Source organism: Centruroides vittatus, unplaced genomic scaffold, assembly GCF_030686945.1.
Source record: "Centruroides vittatus isolate TY-2023 unplaced genomic scaffold, ASM3068694v2 scaffold_752, whole genome shotgun sequence".
In the NCBI taxonomy this organism is placed as follows: Eukaryota; Metazoa; Arthropoda; class Arachnida; order Scorpiones; family Buthidae; genus Centruroides; species Centruroides vittatus.
Window position 1 is genome coordinate 923,433 of NW_027122716.1, and position 22,539 is coordinate 945,971.

The following is a 22,539-nucleotide window of genomic DNA, read 5'->3' on the forward strand; positions in this document are numbered from 1 at the left end:
TTTGGAAAACAATGATTAATTAATCAAGATGTTTAAATCAGTGAGCAGATAGCGATCGAATCGGGTTCGATTTTTCTATCGAATTTCCCTTCAGTAATATTAATAAAAAGGTAGAATCGGATTTCCATTGGCGTACGGGTCAAGCCGGTGCAACGTCCTGGCGTTTAATCCCGACGTTTCACACGACATCCCGCATCATCTATCACCATTAGACTTGTTGGATCTGCTGCCAGCGGCGTTGCATCGTCCAGACTAATTAAAGTCTCGCATTCTTCTCGCACCGCAAATGATTCCGAGCTCGTGACTGGTTAGTCCCTACTGTTCATAACCCCGCCTCCGTTTCTCCTCATCAAAAGCCATACAAGACTAGGCAAATGCGGAAATCTTTTGTGCTCTAAAACTGCAATATTTTGTTGATAATTGGTCGTGCATGTTTCTCATATTATCTTCTTTTTTCCCCCTATGATAATTAAGATAATTATGAACGAAATAGTTATTTTTCGTTTTGAAATGTGTACTTTTCAACGTTATCGTCTTTAGTAACGATACTTTGAACAGTTTTAATACCTTTTTATTGTTTCTAATTTAATGACATTCTGCACTTATTCGATCGATGTTACAATTTTCTTAATTGTTCGAAAAATGTTATCGTTTAGCCTGCGCGTAAATAACTTATTACGTGGAAAAAATATTCAGAATTTTTTAAAATAATTTCACAATTAAATTTGTAAACCATTAATCTTCGTATAATTCAAAAATAATTAAAGTTTCTGACTCGCTCTTGAACAAACACACACACATTCAGTGGCACAAACAGTACTTGTGGAGGTAATCCGGGTGCTGGATTCTCCACAGGGTTTATGGTACGCTTAATTTTTCTTCATTCTTGGTATTTATGGTACTTTTTACATCATCCAGAGCAAAATCTTAGTTACACCAATGCAAACATTTAACAGTTTTAACACGTCTATTATAAAATATAGAGAAAATAAATATTTTCTAGAAGTTGATACTTAGACATTTAAGTTTATTATCCAAAAACAATATAGTTTGGTAGGCCTTAATCTCTACTGATGGGTAATTTCTATAATTATAATTCGGTTCTCGGAAAATTATATAATATAGGCCTATTTCTAGCTAGAAAAGTCAATTTTTATTATGCTTTATATTAAATTTTCTACGCTAGATATTTTTTAAGATGAAGCAAATCTACCTCCATAAGCCTGTTGCATAAAGTGCTGTATAAACTCTGTATAAATCTTTCTGATTAATTCTACAAATGTTATTTTTATAAATTTTATTAACTATAAATCACGTATATATATATTTCTTCGGGATTAATAATGGATAAAAATAAATAAATAAAAATTTTACGCACTTTTACATTAAACGGAGCAATCAAAAATCCTGTTTAAAAACCTTCGATGGGAATTAAAATGGCGAAAATATTAGCAATAATAACGACGGCTAGACGTCGTTATTTGTTATCCATTGCTCCTTTATATTCGGACAGGACAAGAAACGCCAATAGCTTGGGAAAAAGCTATTTGCATATTTAACTAAAGTGATTTAAATAACTAAAACTTTATAAAACTATTTCCTTCTCCAAAAATCGCTTTAGGAAGTGGGAAAATGCTTATTTTGATCCCCGAGTGTCTAAGAGTCGACGATAATGTCACTCTTAAAGGAGGACGATAGAAAACAGAACAAAGAGCGCAAATGCATTCGTCTGACCGCATTACCATTTTGTGCTCCAAGTCCTAAAACTTTGATTCATTTAAACGTGGGAAGCTTTTGTCTGGAATCAGTGAAGAAAAACAGGAAACATAGCGGCACAAACATCGTCTCTTCCGGTGAGGTACGGGGAAAGAAAATGTTAAATCCACAGACGTTTGCGAGGGGAGCGTGATAAACGTTTTCATCCCCATCTACGAGAGCGCCAACTCAAAAGAAAGAGAGAAGAAGAAGAAGAGGAGGAGGAGGAGGAGGAGGAGGAGAAAAAAAGAAAGAAAGAAAAAAAAGAGGGCTTAAGTGACGAGCGACAACTTTACATAAGAAAACGACGTCCTTCGATTTGCAATCACAGTTCGGAGTCTCTTCCATTCTATACCGGAAATGGAATGGGAACGCCTTGCCATGTGGAAAGAGGCGTTCACTAGAGAAACGGAGGAGAGATACGAACTGAGCTTTGTTCTTGAATCTTTTTTATTCTCCTTCGCTGACTGACTATTTTTTTTTCCTGCTAAAAAAAAGATTGCTGAAAGAAACAACTGATTACCGAAACGAGAAAAGTTCGTTTATTATTTAGCTAAAGTATTCTATTTGTTTTTTCTCCGTCTTCTTCCAATCGTTTTTTCCGATTACATTGGATAAAAGTCTATTCTTAAGGATAATTCCTCGACAGAATATATTCTGGTTTTGTTTTTTCTCCGTTTTATAAGATTTTACGAGCGTTTTGAAACTTGTAAAAAATTCGGCTCTGATGTTTTTTTGTTAATTCAAACTCGTTTGCAACGGATTAAGTCCCCTGAGTTTATTTAATAATAAGAATAATAATAATGATAATACAAGAGGAACTTTAAATATACAAGTTATGTTAGCTGTTTACATACTTTAACAAAGTAAAATATTTACAAACTCCAAATAATTTACAATACTTCCGTTACTGCTGGCAGAAAGGTTACACAACTCTACAAGATACAAAAAAAAAAAAAAATGTATTACCTTTCTAACATAGGAATAGATATATAATACCAGAAAAAGTTTATTAATATCTAAATTAATATATTTACGAAAAAATAATAAACGATATTTGTTACATTTTAGTTGTAAAATTAATGATTTAGCGTGGTAATTTGTTTCGTATAAAAGATACAAGAATGGGGACCAAGGTAGAGACAACTCACAGCTTAATAAAATACTAAACATTGACCTTTCCTTGCGTGGGTTTATTTAATTCCTTGCAGAGGAAATAATAAATTTTTATAATTACTTATAAAGTTTAAAAGTTATTACTAATTTCTTCAAAATTTTGATTTAATATAGTAACTTCATGTAGATTCTAGCCGTAAAACAGCGAAATTTACCTTAAAAAAACGGATATTCTACTATAATTTTCGCCTGGAGACTATATAATATAGATTTAAAAGAAATTCGCACGATTTAATAATTCTCACACTGATAAAGCCTATACTTAGGTATACTTAGGCCAATATCAATTCTATAAAATATAAATTTGGCCCAAATTCGTGTAAAAAAAAAAAGTATTAATGAGTTATATTTTCTTATCTCTAGGCTAAGTCTAATAATGGTTTTCTCATCTGGTTCTATAAATTATACCGTATAAATTGTCAACAAAAGCAACTTACCACAATAAATAGATTTTCATCTATTCAAGATTTCCTCCATCTTTCCTGATTTTGTTTTTCTAGATTTTTATGTAATATAAATTGCTTGATCGCCTCATTTTTCTATAATTTTTTCTTGTTTTTAAACAAGAAAAAAAAAGAATAAAAATATAAAGAATAAAAAGTAATTGTTATCCTCTTATTCATTGAATATAATAGCCCTTTCTTTCAGTTTTTTTTCTTATAAATCATAAATAATTTTGTATTTATTATAGCCTTTATGTTATTTTTCAAAGAGACATTGAAAATAAACTTAACTTATATAAAAAGCAATCACTGTGGGGTTTGCAATCAGCTGGAAAATATAAAAAATGTTTTACCAATTGACTCTACAATTTATTTAGTTGATATCTCACGCGAGTCCGTGATACAAACGTGACAGGCATGATGTTTCCTGTAATTTAAACGTGATCGCGAGAAAATCGCTGTTTTGCGTGAGAAAATAATATAAAGAAATAGATTTTTGTACCATTTAATTTTTGTTCTATATTTAAATCGATATTAAATTTAGTCGTTGTAAACATTTAACTTTCCCTCCTCATTTTAGATCTTATTTTTCTGTGTGTGTAATTTTTCCCGTTTTGTTCCACGTCATAAGTTTCCTAGTAATTGTATGATCAATTACGAGGAATTGAATAAACTTGTTTGCATTTCCTGTAACGTTAACATTAATAAAATCCCTATAATAGACCTATATATATATATATATATATAAGCTTTATATCATTTTAATGAAGGCATAAATCTTTATAGACTTATAACTTTATTGCACTTGCAATTTGGCGTATTTTTTAACGATTTTTTAAACTAAAACTTCGTAAATAACGAGAATATGTTTATCAGTAATTGTTTATTAACGCTAATAGTTTATTCGGGTGCAAAATAGACTCGATAAGAGATAAATTATATTAAAAAATAACTAAAAATCTTATGAAACTAGTTACGTACTAAGTTCTAAATACTAAGGTGAAATTAAATAAAAGTTTAATTAATTAATTAAAAAATAAAACAGATATATGCAGATATAAATAGCCAAATATCTCGTTTATTTTTGGATTTTTCGGTGTATATTTTATTTATTCTAATGGGCAAGAATAAGGCCTAAGACTTTGTCTTTAAGGGTTTAAATCTTCCTTCCCAACGCTTGTGTGTTATGATTGTATCTAGCTTTATATAAAATATGAGTTATAACTCTTATATTTTATATAAAGCTTCACCGATTAATAAGGGCATAAATCTTTATAGACTTATAACTTTATTGCACTTGTGTGTATTGTAGAAAATTCAGTGTAAATACAATTTTCTGACCACGTGTAGGCCTAAGCTATATCTAATTAAAACTGTCGATGATAAAGAAGAATTCGTATCGATAATAATCGAAAAATTATCAATGGTTCCTTTATGCTATTTTTCTTTTAGATTAATGAAAGTTTCTCATACTTATTAATCAGTTTCTGTGTAAGATTTCATTAACTGAACTGTTGAAACTTTACAAGAAAGTGGAAAAAGAAAATAAGAAAAGAGAAATGAGTTATTAGTTGAATTAAACTAAATACCTTTCTCCGTTTTAAATGATGAAAGGTATTTAGTAGGATGCAAAACAAGCGCTCAACCAGGCGATGACGTCACATTCCTTCATCCACCTGTGACGTAGTAGACGATGTATGAGCTACTAAACTCCTTTATCGCCATTTACGATCGCACTTCGTCGTTTGATGCTTCTTATCTCCTCAATTACTGGAGACATTGGAGCGTCTAGGACAATGGCGATTCAATGACGTGTGATAGAGTAAGCTGGTAAGGCCATTAGGGCTGCGAGCTAAGTGTTAATTTTTAGTCACACGTCGCCTTGGCTAATGACTATTGATCTGTTCGCAGCTTCTGTAGTGTTAAGCTGAGGCCGTAGTCTGTAAACGACCTACCCAGTTTCAATTTTTGTCCGTTTATCTAATTCATTAGCGGGGCGGATACTTAAATAATGACGACAGCTCGGATGTGTGTCGTCTAGTAGAAAAAGTTGAGCATTTTTGCTTTATCCGCAGACACTTTTTCCGACTCGAAACTCGGGCAAGTGTGAATGGGTGTGTGTGGGGTTTCATTACCTTAATATGCATGCGAAATAAGTGGAAAGAAAACTGTTCCACTTCCATTAACATTTCAAATACGATTGGTGCGTAAAAGGAAACCCGGCGACTTTGAGAGATAGAATGAAGGAGGCGTGAAAAAGATGAGGAACTGGAAGGCGTTTCGGATTCCCATCGGTGGTAATTTGCAAGTCAAATCCTTCGAAGACTGCTTATCTCGCAGCTTAGAGCTGCAGAGGATCGTCTTCACCTAGTAAATAGACGTTCTTCTATGCAGATGGCCGAATCTATTGATTGAACGTTGCAGATGAAGCGAAAAGCGGAAAACGTCACACATGCGATTTGCTTTGCATATTTTTCCCGTTTTCCTACCTCTCTGGCAACTGATCTGCGTCAGAAGACTTAGAGGGAACGATGCCAGTGAATCGACCACATAAATATTTAAAACGGGAAACGGTTCAATTACCTTTCGTAGAAAGTAGAATTGAAATCGGGTTTATGGTGATTTGAATATAGACAATGACTCAACTCTTCATCGTTAGTCTTTTCCACTAAGATTGGGATCCGATACGATGGGAAATGAGACTATCAAATGATGAAGGATAGCAATTAGGACAAGGAAAATAATAACACGTTCGACTTAAGATGTTTACTTGACAGATAAGAGTCCTTGCATTAGAGAATTTGCCTTAAAACTTGCAACAACCTTTCCTCTTTTGAATAATGGCGTACACAATACTTTTAAAGGAAAACAGATTTATCAATGATAATTGAAGCAGATAATTCAATCTACCAGACTCGCATTCTTAATCATTATGTTATATTTATGGTTTCGTCTTTACTTTTTGTCTTCGTCCGTGCAGAATATTTGCGTAGGCGTACTTTAATTAGCTTTAGGACTTACATTTAATAATAAAAGAAAAAAAATAACATTTTAAAAAGATCTTTATTGCTGTGTTTTTGTAGATATGACTGGTAAATATAAGATTTACTTGGAATAAAAAAGTAGACTGTCGACTGTAGAGCTGGAAGATAAGGAATTTACAATAAAAATTCTAGGGGAATTCTGAGCGTAGAGGAGCTGATGGAGTAGGATAAGATGTATTTCTCTCCTTTAAATAATGCTGCACTTAATGAAATGTTTTAAATTATAAACACTATTTAATATTTACCATCGAGAAACTGCTATTCTCACATTGAGCTTATTATTCAGATATTTTTAATAATTGCTGGCTTCGTCTTTACGGTAAGTTATATCTTATCTTCGAATTTATTTTCATTGATAAAACCATCAAACAGAAACTATTTTAACCATTAAATGTGTCTAGTCTGTTCTAAAAGTTATCTGGATCATGCCGCTTTAATTTATTCTTAATTTTAAAATCCCTCCTAGACAGAAAGGCACCAGAAATGTCTTTTCACCGAATGTAATTTGGTTTAAAAAATATCTATTTATGTATTAATTATCATCTTTTTTATCAAAATCGACATGTTTTTAATTATGTAAAGGAGAAAAATAGGTGATATTTGATTCTATGAGGCTTTTTGAAGCTCTATGAGGCTCTTATGAGATTAATTGAGGCATCGACTCTACGCTTATGTTCATTTGCGAAGACATTTTAACTAATGAAGACACAATTTCTTGTAAAAAAAAGAATTAAGATTTGGCTCTTCATAACGAAGATAATTTCTTTAAGGAAGAAAATATAGAAACTCCTAGAAAATATATAAATTATTCTATTAGAAAATCACGAAAAAGCACTCGAATTAGCAAATTTTTAAATTTAAGACGTTCTGATGTTTACATTCAACAATTTCCAGGCTGAAAAAGCTAGTTGTCACCTAAAAAAACACTAGTTAAGTATTAATATTTCTTATTTAGCCTATATCTATTATAAATGTTTTTAAGATCCAATATTTTCGAGTTTATTTGCTTTTATTTTACTACTATTTAAAACAAGTAGGATAATTTTTAATTTTATTTTATACATATATTTTTTATTACTAATTCGTCGATAAATTACACTAATTTGAATCTGTGAGAAATCATCATTCTCTCCAGAAAATAGGAATGGTTTCGGTTAGAATAAACAGTTCATCTTAGAAGTTTCAGTGCTAAAAAAGAAAAAATCGAATGTCTATTTTTTAAATTATCTTAGAATTACTTATATTATTATTTAGTTAATTAAATTAAGCCTATATAATTAAATTTAAGCTTAATTATTATTATTACCCTTAAATATATTGACTTCCTGCGGCTTGTACAGTACGTAGGCTTTAGGGGACGATTTTGTTAATTAGAATTCATTTATTTCTTTATTTATTAATTTTTATATAGTTTATTATTTGTTATATTATACTTAGGATATAATTTATTCTTTTAAATAATATACATATACAGTAAAACCTGCCAAATCGGAAAAAGTATTCGGTACCGTGCAAATCCGCTTTACACAAGTTTTGACTGTATATAACATTTAAATTGTTAATCCGTAAGTAATTCAAAGCCTTAATCATAACTTTATGTAGGCTATAACATGCCATAAATAGTTATTTCTTTAATTTCTATTATTATTCTTAATAAGGTCGAATGTATTTTGATATGTAGATTAATCTAATATTTCATTCCACTATAAATTATTTAGGTTATGAAAATAATTTATATCAGAACACAGCAATATTCTGTTATAGTCAGGGCATAAATAATGTATATAAAATAATTATTTACTCACAATATACTTTATTCCTTTGTAATTTATAACATTTAACATGTGTTACTAAAGGAGGACTGTGTACTGTTTTTAAACAATACTACAGAACAATAATTAAAGTATATATTAATCAAAGCAAGAATCATTTTTGATACATTAACATACTCAGTTCAATAGTCCAATTGTTATTATTAGGTGTATAATTTAAGCTTGAGGAAATTTTGCCTATTTTTATATAATGTTCATCAATCAACACACAGAAAAAAGTGTGATAATGAAAGAAGTTGGAAAAACATAAAAGATTAAACTAATAAACTTTATACAGTAAAACCTGTGTAAACCGGACTGGCACTGTACCGAATATTTTCCGGTTTGGCAGGGTTTATTTTTTACCAGAAAGTCGATCGGTTTCGAAGAATCTTTCCGTTAAAACAGGCTTTCGTTTTATAATAAAACCTGTTCAAAACGGAACCTTAATAAAACAGAAACCTGTCTAAACGGTAAAAATTCTTTTCAACGCAGCGATTTTCTGTGTTAAAGAAGAAAACCTATCAAATAGGAAAAATATTCGCTATCGTGCGAGTCCGATTTACGCAGGTTTTGCTGTATTCAGGGCTCGTTTTGGGCAGGTTTTATTATAACAGATTTATATTTAAGGGATTGAAAAATATTTTATAAATTTAAAAAAAAATAAATAAATAAAACGAAATTATCGCTTAGAAGATATCATGTTAGCAGCTTACCATATGTTAAGATATATCGATACATAATTGAAATCTATGCTAAAATTTGATGGGAAAAGTTTGGAGGTATAATAGGAGTTTAATCTATCAAAAATGCTTCCCCTTTAAATCATTTGAAATTTTGAGCACCCCATACAATCTAGATTCCATACTTATCGCCAAATTTTACAGGCGATAAATAGAAAATCTAGAGTGATGAATAAGATCGAGTAAAGGAGAGATTTCAAAGCTTTCCCAAATATCAATATAAAGTCTGTGAAAGAAGTAGATAAAATATTTTAAGACATTGATATATTTTACGAATACGCCTAATATTTTATGGAAATACTCTTTGCTTCTTACCAAGCATCGATAATTTAATTATATAATTAATTCTCTGCTTTGATGTATCATAAATTATCTTCAAATGTAGGCTTGGACTCATCTAAATCAATTAAATTAAGTTAAAGTAAATCGAAGAGATTTTTGTTTTTTTAACAAAGAAAATCGCTGTATTTTGAAGAATTTTTCCTGCATCCGTTTTATTAAGGTTCCGTTTTAAACAGGTTTTACTGTAATTAAGAAATGAACCATTTTTTAAGTGATTTAAGTTCAATTTCATTTACATTTAATAAGAAAAAAAATTGAAATTAAATATCGAGGTCCCGATTAACTATATACGAACTTCCGATTTAGACCGGAAGTCACGTGATTTTTAATTAAAATACAATTATCTGAATTTGTTCATAAACAAATACAGTGAGACAAATACAAAGTATTGTGCAACTTGAACACTAACTATGTAGTGTATTTACTCGGACACATGGCGAATTTCATCACTAATTTTTATTCAGTTGAGGAATAAAAACATTCAATCTACATCATCTTAAAATTGCGAAACTTTTTTTACACTCGAATCGAAGTTCATTTCGCTTACTTTGTAAATAATACAAAGTATATTACAGTAGCGTGGACACGTTCTCTCTAAATATAAACAAGAAGGCTCCCGTGTCCAGTTATAACTAATTAAAAATAATAACCGAGAGAACACACGTGCACGAAGTGTTAAAGTCAAGTGATAGACACATTCCAATAGTTACTAGTTAAAAATTCTCATTAGAAAATATGATACACGTATCTCAGATCAGTAATTCTTAAGTTTGCAGCCTAAATGGCTTACTTTGCGTGTATGATACACCTGATAATCACAATAAATTATTTAAAGTTGAAGTAAATTATTGGGTGTCACGGTCTCTTGTGACGTCTTGGAATATCGTAAATGCCAGACTGAAAATAATGACTTAGAACACTCGAATTGTTACCAATGACACTAATTTATTTCTCTTGTCTGTCTTAGTTCATACTCCTTTTTAAGAAAAATTCAGAAAAATCAATTTTTTCTCTAATTTATTGACCCCTGGATAAAAGGGTTAATCCCCTAGATAAAGGGAATTAACCACTTTATAAAGCTTGTAGATTTATTAATACTTGTAATAGTATTTAGTTGTTCAAATCGTTTCTAACTAGCTGCATGTGTCCGGGTAGGGGATTGGTGAGGTTGGATTGTAAGAGTTTGCTATTAAAACCATTATATCTTTTTCAAATTTCTCTTCAGCAGCATCATATACAAGATAAGGGCTTTAATTTGTTACCTGAACCGTATTTTTCTCCCTAACCGTTTATTCAAATTAAGTCGTAGAAACGGAAACACACTTTCAATTAATATGCATCATTTTATTGCATGTAAACTTTTCAAGGTTAAAAATATGATATAAAAACTATTGTAAGAAAATAAAATAATTTTGCAACATCATCTATAAATATCATCACCCTTTATTTAATTTTATAGATATTTTATTTGAAAAAAGAAGTTTTACGCTTCGATACATAACAGATTACATCTTGAGAGAGATGAGGTAGGGTCGAACCAATCACAGTTGTGAACCCTCGTTTCTTTCGGAAATTTACCTAAACATGTGAAGAAAATCAATAAAACAAATAAACCAGATTTTTCACTATTTATTTTTAAAAAAATAACTAGAAATAAACAATTTATTTCCATGTTTAATTATAAAAAAGTAAGCTCCAATTCTCAATGAGAAGGTTATAAACAAAAGATCAAGAATGACTCTCTTGTTCTTCTATTTACTTTCTGGTAAATAAAAATTTGATAAAAGATGATGAAGATCGAAGTAAATATCAATTTACATCATTTTAATATTACATTTTTTACTCAAAATGCATTATCACTTCAGCATTCCAATAATACAAGGTTATCATTTGATGCGGATCAAGTATCATTAATCGTGTTTAAAACACTCATAATCGTTTATAAATAAATAAATATAAAATATTTACGCTAAAATATATAAAATGTTTACACATTAAATGTTTCTAGACGATTACTAGCATATAATCACCTTTTATTAAGCGTTTATAATAATATTATCACGAATTTTGACTATATAAACACTCATATAACCTATAGGCCTATATTAACATTGTGTATCCTACACGAAAGGTTGCAGAAGGGGCAAATTGGGCAATTATCTCTCTGGGATGGAGAAAAAATTCCACAAATTATAATTATAAGAGTGATTGACGTATGTATCCTTACTACCTCGACTATAAGAAACTTTGCTGTATGTAATGCTGTGTTCTATAATACACTTACAAAAACATCTTTTATTAAATTTAATAACTTAAAAATTCTTAATAAAAATGTAATTTTTGAAAAGATTTCTTCATTCATTTTTCCCAAATTTTAATAATTTTTGTCGATAATTTATTCAAAGCGATTTTTTATAAGGAAATCGAAATAATAATAATGTTAGACGGATAGATTTATTTAAAATAAGCATAAAGTTAGAATCTATTGTTAAATCACAATATATAATTTATAAATTTTTATCATTTAAGATATTTTTAAAATGAGTTTAAAGGAAACACTGGCTTTACATTAATTGCATCTTACATTACAAAATTAGGTAATGGATGGCCTAGATTTAATATTAGACTATAATTAAAGTTTAAGAAACTTAAAACATTAACAGACAATAACAATTTTTTTTATATATATATAAAAGCAATACAAAACATGTTTCAAATGCTATTTCTTTCAACTTCTAAGCATTTATTCTTGTAAATAGGATGTAAACTCGTTGAAAAATAATACCCTAACGTATAATAAACTAATTTGTAAGTTTTACAAAACAATAAAACATAAATCATGCATTAGATACAGCCTTAAACTTGAAATTAATAAAGTATAAAATGTATTGATTTGTACGGAATTAAATATAAAATATAAACTAGAATAGATGTTTATCGACAGTTTTTATCTCCAATTCCATAAAGACTTTTTATTTTTTATGTTTTTTTTTGAAACATTTAATCAGTTCTAATTGAATTTTATTGACTGCGTATGATCAATATGCACTTATCGAAAGCTAAAGTGAAAAAAAAGAGATCAATTTTAATAGAAAAGTCGAAGGAGATTCATAAATTATAATCTGAATCGCTTTGGTTATTTGGAAATCGCAGAAGATAATTTGTTTTAAGAAAGAAAGATTAGGCAATAGATTTACAAGTAGCCTACAAATATCTTACAAATAAGATCCGCATGACTTTGACAATTTTATAGAAAAATTTATCACAAAATGATAAATTGTAGATGTGAAAAAAGATACGATCTGTAATTTATCACAAAGAAAATTACTCTTTTAAAATATTAACCCGAAGTAATTTATAAGTGACGAGTAGCAATTCGTAGAATTTTTGTTAAACAATGTCTTAAATTTAATTAATTTAACGTAATTATAAATCACATCTACTTAAATAGGAATTTTCTAAGGAGATAGTCGATTAAACTGTGTTACTTTTTTATATGAAAATACAAATAGAAATAAGTTTAATATTTAAATTACTGACGTTTGTCAATTTAAAATAATTAAAATTAATATTTTTTTAATAGTCTTTGATGTATTTAGTTCAATTTGTAATTAATTTTATACGTGTCTTTATATAATATATTGTAGCATATTTAATTTTTAAGGCTATTTTTTTATATACCTTAAGGAAACCACGAGACATTTTTGCATGATTCTTGTAATTATCTTCCAATTAAATTAAATCTTTATCATATTATTTATTAAAAATCATTCCAAGTATATTATATATATAAATTTATAAACTTATGCAGTGGGAATTCGTGAGACATTCCTATTATTTTTTTTTTACCTATTTTTTCCGATTTCGTTGATAATTTATTCGTTTTTTCCCCCTTAATTTTATTCAGTAACACACAATTAAATTATTAAATTCATTGCTAATTGCTTATTTTTCTAATTATATGACTAATTTGACATCAATGTTCTGTTAAATGAGGCGATAAATAAAATCAGAGATAATGATTATTCTTAAACTTGTAGCTGTTTAAATTATCAAATTACAATAAAATTCTAAGTAATTTCTTAAATATAATATACTAAATTAATAAGAAATAATAACAATAAAATTGTATATCCGTGTTATAATATTTTAACAGCAATTTTACTAAAATTAAACACCATTAAGTAGGAAAAAAAAAAAAATGCTCCCGTTTGTATCGTGTTTAACTCGCTATTTTTATTATTTTATCGAATCTTTTTTGCTATATTTATATATTTTCAGGTTAGAAGACGTTTTTTTATACATTTTGAATCCATTTGCCCATCAATTATTATAACAAAAATACTAAAAAATGATTTATTTTAAGACCCATACAAAAGTAAAAATCTAAAAGTCAAATTGTTATATTTACTACATCCAGATAAAAACATAACTTCAAAATAATAGTCCATATATTTATTTTAGAATGTGGATATAAAATCTATTTTATCCTCTAAAAAACGCTATTCAAACTTATTGACGTCGGTGAAATTTTATTTTATTTTTTTGGTACTATTTTTAGTCTATAACTTGATTTAAGATTTATAAATCCGATTTTAAATATTTTACCAAGATTGTATAATATAGAAATATATTTATGTTAAATAGTATGTTAATTTTCTCTTTAAAAAATAAATTATTAAAATTTAAGTTTAAATTGGCTGGATTTTGACTTGTCGAGGCCCTAAGCTAAAGCAAATAAGAAGGCCTTCCTCCCTATCAAAGAATGATAAAGTTATTAGTCTAGGCCTTAAGTTGTAGCTTATTCGGCTTGTATGTAGCTCATATCCGGTCCTGTTTAAGTTCTAGAATAGAATCTTAATGGCAGAAATTAGCAATTAGTTGAACTGATTAATGAAGGAAACTTGCTATGAAGAATTTAACTGTTCAGGCCCTAAGCTGTAGCATATAAGAAGCCCTTCTTCTCCATCAAATATTAATAAGTGCAGAGGTATAAGGCCTTAAGATGTAGCTTGTTTAGCTTGCGTTTAGCCTATATTCGATCCTGTTTAAGTTCTAGAATAGAATCCTAATGACAGAAACTGGAAATGAATTCAAATGATTCATAATGAGGTAAAGGCCTTAAGATGTAGCTTGTTTATTCGTAGCCTATATTCGATCCTGTTTAAGTTCTAGAATAGAATCCTAATGACAGAAACTGGAAATGAATTCAAATGATTCATTAATGAGGAAAACTTGGCGATAAAGGATTTAACTTAAATTTTATTAAAAGATAGATGTAATTATTGAGGCCCTAAGCTGTGTCATACAAGAAGCCCTTCCTCTCCATCAAATAATAATAAATTTATGGATGTATATAACCCTGTTTAAGTTCTAGAATAGAATCTTCAGCTGATTCATTAATGAGGGAAGGTTGTGACGGAGAATTTAACTATTAAATCTTTGTTTAATTATAGAACTATATAGTTAACGAGAACAAGTTTCGAAGAAAACACTACTTGGAATTAATTTTCTATAATTAAATCCGACACAATTAATTTGGAGCAGATCTAGAACATGCATTTAAACGAAGGCATTTAGATAATTTTACGATAATATAAATGAAAAGAATTCGGACAGAAATGATTTTTCTATCTGCAGACAGCATACATTATGAAAAAAAAAACCCTTTCAGATTTGTCCACAACTGCATCATATAACATTAGTTAATTTCTTCTAGCCGCAAGGGGACTCGTCATTAATAATCATTGTTAGCTCTTAATACCCGTATTCCCTATAGCGAAGGTAAATGTAAAAGAGGAATAAAAATCTTTTCGTGCCTGTATTTCCGTGCCAGACAAATTAATTTCCAGATTTCGACTCAGCTAAGCCGTATGCCAGTGGGTGTATGTAATAAGTGGCAGTGAAACAGGATATTGTTGCCGGCACCGAGGTAATTATGGTCGTCGGTATGTGATTAAGTCACACAATACAGGACTTTAGGCAGCCATCATGCCGAGTATTAACGGCCGTAAGTCAATCGGCTTGTGTGACGTCTTAGAATCAGTATAGACCACGTGGGATAATAGGTCTGGTAGCATCATTTGCACGGACGGGGGCCGTTCTCTAATAAAGTATCCTCCTCGGAATCTTTAACCTTCAAATAGCGTTATCGCCGGACAATAGTGTTGCTAGTTACATTGAGAATTGCTTGAGTAATGGCACTTTCTGAGCATTCTAAGAACTCAATGGCTAACTTGGTGAGAATGAAAGCTTTTTCTTCCAACTTACAGAGATTATCTTCTTTCATGATCTTAATATCGCTCAATATAGTTTAAATTCTTATTTTTCTTCCCTTTCTTCAAGGTTTTAAGCCTGGATAACATTTTTTATTGCTTGGTTTTCTTGAAGTTTTTATTGAAAATCAACTGCTTAAAAACCAGAAAATTATTGTCATTTCGTTTAGATTAGATTTTATTTTATCCTATCAGATATATATTTATGGATTCTGATAAGAACATTGCTTAATTGAGGAAGTATTTTACCTTCCTATAAACTCTTGATACGCTATAACTAGATGGAAAAAACACCCCGCTATATAGAAAGCTCTATAATCAGTTTGATTATAACGACAGAAGAAAAATATTAATTTAATACTCCAAAATTGATTTCTACATCTAATTAAATTACTAATAATATTTTTTAATTGAAAAAAAAAAAATATTTTTCTCCAATTTACAGCCACGAAAACCATTATACAGAGATGCAAAAGTGGGTATACAATCGTTATTATGGAAGAAAACAGAAGGAATAGCATTTATTTTTATGCATTAATTAAATTATAAATAAAAAAATACGACGAAATAATAAAAATAGTAAACACTAAACATCCATTTATCAGATCCACAATTGTATTCTTCCTTTTGAACCACTCCTGTATTTATTTAAAAATAAATTTATGATGTAGCTGAATTAAAAACTGCTCTACTAATCTTATTTAGCAATTCTTTAACTTTGTTCTTTCTAAATATATAGAGATTTTTTGAAGCTATCAACATACTTATCGAATTACTAACCATCATCTGGAAGTTTTCCTATAATACATCAATCAAAAGACAGGTGTTGGTGGTATCAGTGATCTAACTTGGTAAAATCAAACACGGTCAAAGGTTTGACAGGGCAACAAATTATAACAATGTAACCGATCCAACACTCTTTTTCTTTTCATTAAAATTACATTTAAATTCTTAAAATCAACAAATTCAGGATCATAAATTTATAAAATATATTTAATACTTCGTTAGAGATCAGTGTAGAAAAAAATGTATATATATTCATGTTATTCAAATAATAAATCCTTTCTTCGTGTTTTTAAATTGAGTCTTTACAGAGTATATTTGATTTTCTAAAAATATAATTTAAAAAAAAACGAAGGAAAAGCATTAAAAAAAATTTAATATAGGACAAGCTATATGCCTATATTTCACGAATATTATCTTACAGAGTTTAACAATAATAGAGTTAATTATTTCTGAAATTTGAAGCAGCGACAATAATTATATTCTTTGTTCAACAAGTGGTCTATTTATTGCCGGTGTCAATGTTCAACTTAGCGAAATAAACTCGATGAAAGATCTGACAAACTATAAATTAAAACAATGAAGAAAAAACAAAGTATATAAGTTATATTTAAGTTATACGTTATAAAAGCTAAATAAATTTATAAACTATACAATAAACAGATGATAATAGTCTGTATACAGCGTGTACAGTACAATACATTCAGAATAGGTTTGTGTAGATTAGATTTATTTACAAAAAAAAGAAGTGACTTTCACACATACAGGGCCAGATTAATCATTAAGAAAAATACACAGATACGTATGGTAAAAGGGTCCAAAAGTAAAGAGGTAGGTAAGGTCGAAAGGTTTTTAGGTAAGGTAAATGGTAAGGTAAAAGGGTTCAAAGGTAATAAAAGATTCATACGGCTCTTCTTTTGTCATTGAATCCTTTTACCGTAGGATTCTTCTACCATGTAACCATTCTGCCTTTGGACCAGGCGACTCTTTCCATCTTTAAAATAATTAGTTTCATTTTATCAGTGGCGTAGCGAGGGGGTGCAAGGGGGTGTATCATGCACCGGGCGCCACTCGCAGAGGGGCGCCCAAATGGTCTCCAAGACAAACTATATGTGTTTCTGTAGGGGGAGGGGGTGCCAATAAAGTGTCGGGCGCCAGTTATGTTCGCTACGCCACTGCATTTTATTCCTACAAGACTTTTAAATACTCGAAAAGTATGATATGTATTATATAGGGGCCCACAAATATCGAATGAGGACCCACAAATCTAACGATACGATCTCATACACAAACAAACACACATAAAAATATGTTCCAGAAAGAAACGGCATTTCTTCTTTTGTCACATTTTATTTATTTATTTTAAATTTTTAAAAGAATGCTCCTAAGATAGAAGCTAATCTTATTCGAAACCCTCTAAAACAATTTACAAACTGGGAACAAACTGACGTATCGACAGATTTATTTTTTTTTAACAATAAAAAAGATGAATGCTGAAATAAATTGTATAAAATATTTATTATTTTATTAAGCTGAAAAAACCCGAAGCGTAGAAAAAAAATTGTCGGTTTTCGATCGATAGACGTTCTTTAATTGACAGCACAAATGCATTAACCAATACGATATCATTATACTGTCATTTCGAGTAGTGCCAGAGTCACTAATGACTCTTGAATATTAATTATATGTAAAAATTCCGATTTTTCAAACTTAAATGCCCGTCAATAATATTTTTTTAGATTATGGTTAAATCATTACTGTCTGCAATTACAGTATTACTTTAGATGATAATAAATATTCCGCGCTAATGTATAAATATATTTACAAATTTTAAAGAAAGAATGGTAAAATTTAGTTTACTCTCTTCCTAAAAAAAAAATAATCTTAAGTTAATTTTAATTTTGGCTTTTTAATTATAATTAAAGGCCCGAATATATACCGATAAATGTGTTAAGTATACGTGTAATAAATACAGTTTTAGTATTTATAATTTGCATTTTTAGTAAATAGGCCTATATCTTACTTAAATGATGTTAAGGCTACTAGAATTATTTTTATAAATAAATTTATTATAATTTCGAAGGTCAAAAGATAAAAGGGCATAAGTCCATATCGACTCTGAGTATAAACTCAGTTTTATAAGTCCTCACTTATATATAATGTGCTTTCATGTGCTTTCATGCACTTTAATATTCCAGACAAATTAATTTTCATGATTTTCAAGTACTGTAAATAATAAAAGAACATTATAACATTCTAAAAATATGAACTACAAAGTTATTTTAATTTCCTAAAAGTATGACTTATGCCCTTTTACCCTCTGACCTTCCATCTAAATACCTTAATTTCAATGCCTATCTATATTGATAAATAGTAAAATATTAATGAAAAACCGAATTTATTCTTAGTATACAGACAGGACTCCCTTTAATATAATTTCACTTATAGAAACGAAATTAATTTACCTTATAAATGTTGATACGTTAACTTACGAGCTTAGCCTATTAAATGAATGGTAATGTTTATTATTTGTTGTATACTGTAACGAAATTACAGTATACAACAAATACATAAACAGCTTCACGATCTTATCGCGCGCGCCATTAAAACCTGATATATAAGCCTATATTTTAATTGCAAAGCTTAGAAATGTGTTGAAAATACGAAAAAAAGGTGCCATATAACTACATTTAAAGCCGTATTCAAGGTATATGAATAGAGTTGTTGATGCAGAAAGGTGCATGACCTAACATCTAATCTTCTTTTCTATCGCGTATTTAGCACGTTCAATTAGTCAGGTGTGGGTCAGGCAGGTATCACGTTTCTAACGTCCTATCTCCAGTCAGGTACCTAATAATAAATTACACCTTACAAACTTCATCCGTCACTATTTGCCGGGTTTGCGGTCAAAGAAGCATAGAAAAACTCCGTTTTCTCCAACAAAAATGGACGAAATTTTCGTCGGGTTGCTAAAATAGATAAGGATCAGCACGAGAACTTGCAGAGTAATAATGACTGCCTCTTTATTTTTACAGGTAAATGGATACCGGCGATAAAACTTTTTTTTTCTTTTTTTTCATAACCTTCCATCCAGTTAAATTTTGTTGATCAGAAAGGGAACATTGTAAAAAATTAAATTGAATGCTGAGTAGGCATTCTGATTTATCTTCTCAAGTAAATGCCAAATTATTGATAGATATCTTGGTATTTTACACGAAATTTGCAATAAGTTATCCCAAATATCTCATTTTCCCTTATATTTTTCGATACAGTTTACCTTTATACGTACTTATTTCAAAGAAATTTTTATTAAAAGGATCAAAGTTGATGATAAATCTACGAGAAGATACACAACTCGATTTAAAATGGGATCAGATTATCATGCTCTAGTAACCTAGAATATAGAATATTGAGATGAGGAAGAGAACATTGCTATGGTTATTCGAGATTTTCCAGATTTTCTTTGACTATAAAACATATTTTTACTCTGTTTTACACCTTAATACATTAATATAGTAGGCCTTTCAGGACACAAGGTTTCATCAATTAACTTTAAATTATTGTAATTAAAATGGTTTCTACCTGACCGTAAGTCAATAATTCAAGAATAGGAAACTGCTTTAATAAAAATAATTTATTAAATTTATAATTAAATTAATAATAGATGCTTTTTAATAGAAATTAGGTGGGGAAATGTTTAGAATTTTATCTTCTCGCGTGTAATTCAAGCATTGAAATTAAAATGACTTTGTTATCATTAATCTGAAAGCTAACGGCTAACTAATTACAATAAAAACCTGTCTAGAACGGTACCTGAATAAAACAAAACGCAGAATTTTTCTCGTTTAGTCAGGTTCCGTCTTAAACAGGCTTTACTGTATGCTATATCTTTAACCATTATGCTAAAAACCTGCTCAAAACGAAACCTGCCTAAACGGGAAAATTCTTCGGTACGTAGTGATTTACTACGTTAAAAATTAAAAAACAAAAGCGGTTCAAAATGGAACCCAGCCAAACCGGGGAAAATACAGTAGAGCGTCGATAAGTGGAACCAATTGGAGACTGGGGTCCTTCCAGTTAATGATTTGTTCCAGTTTCCGACTTTGTACGAAAAAATACATTAACCTGTCCGATGTTCAAATTTTTCTCCGTTGCGTATCGCTTCCTGTTGAATTTTTCTCCGTTGCGTGTCGCTTCCTGTTGAATTTTCGTCGATTTTAAGCCTAACGAAAATTTTTATAATAATCATCGAGGCTATCGTATCGTTAAAAATTATTTCTGCATTTTGTACAAACAAAATAAATATATTAAAGAATATAAAAAACATGAAAATTATACTTTAGAAGTAAATTTAGTATCAAAAACATTCGATTCAGCACGACACAGTCCGACTGAAAATCGTTCCACTTTCCGGCCATTCCACTTACCGACGCTCTACTGTATATACAGTAGAACCTTAAATTAGATAGAGTTAGATAACCTAATAAATAGGATTTAACAATGTGGAGGGCTTATCACACCAAAGGCGACAGAAAGAAGGACCAGAACTTTTGCAGAAAAGTTAGTCTTTAATAATCACATTTCAAATTTAGGTAAGGATGCATTTCGGGTACAAGGACCCCTCATCAGCTTACAAACACATGGTACCAACATAATAATTATAACACTAAAATTAACCAATACAAAAGAATATCTAATATATACAGTGTACTGTATTTACAAATTTTAATGTAACCTGTACACTAAAGAACTAAAACTATCGAGCATAAAATTTTTCAATACAATGACAATGTGATATATCATATTATTTGGGAAATTATTAAATCCTATTAAATCCAATTAAATCCAAATTGTTAAATCCTATTTATTAGGTTATCTAATTTATAGTCGTGGGCTAAAAGCGTTGTTTATTATTATTACATACAGTAAAACCTGTTTAAACCGGAATCGCACAGTACCGAATATATGGGCTATATTCTTCCAAGATTTCCGTTTTCAACAGGTTCATTTTTTTTAACGTAGAAAAATCTTCCCGTTTAGGCAGGTTTCCGTTTTGAACAGGTTTTAATGTATTCGGTACCCTTCGATTTCGGTTTACTCAGGTTTCACTGTAATAAAATGGTAAAATTCATCATAAAATGTTAGAAAATATTGCCGAATTTAATAAAATCATAGATTCACTATCGATTTTGCAAACGGTATCGGAGATTTTCTCCTCATTTAAATATTTAAACTTTCAAGTTTTTTGCATAACCTATCCCAAAACGTTTCGTTTTTATTAAGCGATATCCTTTTTCTGTATTGCCGATCAAATTATTTAAATAAATAAATAAAAAAATCTTATTTTTTTTTAGTTTAAATAAAGTTTTAAATCTTTAATTTAGCTTAGAAACTGCAAACGAAGAGGTTTTATTCCAGCTCTTACATAAATATGAACTCGTGTAGAATATAATGCATGATTTATTTATGTATGGGTGATTAAAGTGTTTGATTATGTAGTAAAACTATAACTGACAAATCTATCGTAAAAAATGAAATATATTTCAATACATAAATAACGTCAAAGTATTGTGTAATAAAATTTGAATATATAAATCATGTTTTTTAAAAAAAAGAATTTAAGTACGCTGATAGGGAAAGCTGATAAGGAATCAAAAATATGATATATGATTATGTCTTAACCAGTTAAACACTAAGAATAATCATTTTTTATTTTACCCTAATGGTTTTCTCTCTTATATCTACGTATATAAAACTCGAAATATGTATGCAAATTAGCTAAAGGGTTCTATATCATTTACTGTAGCCGCACTAACTTTAACACGAATATTCTTCGACACCCTAAAAATACTACCCCTAAAGTCTACCCCTCTTATAGTTAATACGTGTGTTAGGTAAAGGATTATGTATGTACAGTACAGTTGACTGTATCCGCACCAAAAACCCCTAAATTCCACTCTCTCTTAACTTAAACCCGTGCAATTTCTTGTGTTTTGTAAGTTCATTATGGTACAGTACATATTCCGGTCAATAAATGTACTGTACTGTACAGTACATTTAGTTATTAAGACCATTGTTTTTAATCACCCTCTCCCAACCCAACCTCACCAATCCCCACCCCTCAAAAGCACGAGTAACGTAGGGCACACGCAGCTGATTATATATAA